Source organism: Diabrotica undecimpunctata, chromosome 3 (assembly GCF_040954645.1).
Source record: "Diabrotica undecimpunctata isolate CICGRU chromosome 3, icDiaUnde3, whole genome shotgun sequence".
NCBI lineage: Eukaryota > Metazoa > Arthropoda > Insecta > Coleoptera > Chrysomelidae > Diabrotica > Diabrotica undecimpunctata.
This window is the reverse complement of record NC_092805.1, coordinates 109,597,464-109,599,498: the sequence shown is the minus strand read 5'-3', so window position 1 is coordinate 109,599,498 and position 2,035 is coordinate 109,597,464.

Genomic DNA, 2,035 nt, shown 5'->3' with positions numbered 1-2,035 from the left:
TTAAATTTTCAGGGCAGTCTACGATACTTTTTCTTCGTCGAAAATGGAGAAATTGTATTAGCGATTTTTTTATTAAAAAAATTTCTACGCCACTGGATTTAGAGTGGCTTCAAATAGCTATGACAAAAATTTCATTAAAATATATTTATTAATAACGAAGTTATGACAACTTAAAATTTTAAAACTCACTAAGCTACGAATCAAAAAAGAACACCCTGTATCAACAGATAACCATAAAACTAATTATTTTTCAAATAATTTTAATAATAAACCACTACTAGACAAAAAAATGTTTAAAATAGCATAAAAAATTAATGCAAGTAACGCACTTACATTATTATTAACTTTACATGCTACAACTTAAATCTCAGTTGCCATGACAACGATATTACTGTTTGACATTATTTGTGCATAAAAATTTCACTGCTAGCATAAATGTATGCATAATATCTGCAACAATATTTACTTCAAATTCTTTTAATAATATTTTGTGTCATGGTTGCAAGATTAAGTTTGAGAGAAAAAATTGAAATTATACGTCTTTTGGGAGATAACGATAGACGTGCCAGGGAAGTTTGTACAGTATTTCTGACAGACATGTGAATCGTCCTAATATTAGCTGCGGTACGGTAAACAAAATTAATAGAATATTTAATGAATATGGTGCAGTATCAGAACTAATTTTAAAAAATAACCCGTTACAAAGAAGAAGAGGAAATGATCAAATCATTTTAGATCATTTCAGAAATAACCTTAATGACAGTTTAAGGAATGCCAGTTTATATTTGAATGTGCCTCGAGAGAGTATTCGGCGATGTCTTAAAAACGTGTTGTTTACCGACGAAGCCACAGAAGCCACGATCATCACAGAATTGTCGCTATTGGACAGCAGATAATCCCCATTGGGTAATAAACTGTAAAAGCCAGTATTATCAAAAAATCAATGTCTGGTGTGGTATACTGAACGAGCGAGTTATTGGTCCTTTCTTTTTTGAAGAAAACTTGAACTCACAGAACTTTTTATAATTTTTAAACACCGACTTGTGGGATGCTATTCATGAGCTCACAATTAATGAACGATTAAATTTGTATATCCAGTTAGATGGGTGTTAAGTTCATTACGCCAGAACCGTGAAGCAATGGCTAAATGAAAATTTTCCGAACCGTTGGATAGGCTGGGGTAGTCCGTTGATAGATTGGCCACCCAGATCTCCAGATCTCACAATTTTAGACTTCTTTCTCTGGGGAGTTACCTAACAAAAAGTTTACCAAACCCGTGCAAGAGACGTAAATGAACGTCGTGCAAGAATTCGACAGTCATGTGCAGTAATTACTCCCTAACAACTAAGAAATGTAATTAGTAATATTCATAAACGCTACGACAAATGTATCCAATTAGATGGTGGATTGGTAGAGGCAACTAGGATTTAAACTAAAATTATGTTTCCATGTTTCTGTTAATACAGAGTGTTTTTTTTTCTTAGTGAGTTTTAAAATTTTAAGTTGTCATAAGTTTGTTATTAATATATCTTAATGAAATTATTGTCATTAATAATGTGGTATAATTACGTTAGTAATGTAATAATTTGACATTAATAATGTCAAACAGTAATATCGTTGTCATGGCAACTGAGATTTAAGTTGTAGCATGTAAAGTTAATAATAATGTAAGTGAGTTACTTGCATTAAATTTTTATGCTATTTTAAACATTTTTTTGTCAAGTAGTGGTTTATTATTAAAATTATTTGAAAAATAATTAGTTTTATGGTTATCTGTTGATACAGGGTGTTCTTTTTTGACTCGTAGCTTAGTGAGTTTTAAAATTTTAAGTTGTCATAACCTCGTTATTAATAAATATATTTTAATGAAATTTTTGTCATAGCTATTTGAAGCCACTTTAAATCCAGTGGCGTAGAAATTTTTTTAATAAAATAATCGCTAATACAAATTCTCTATTTTCGATGAAGAAAAAGTATCGTAGAATGCCCTGAAAATTTAACTAAATATTTCATATTTTGTCCCGCAATAGACCTT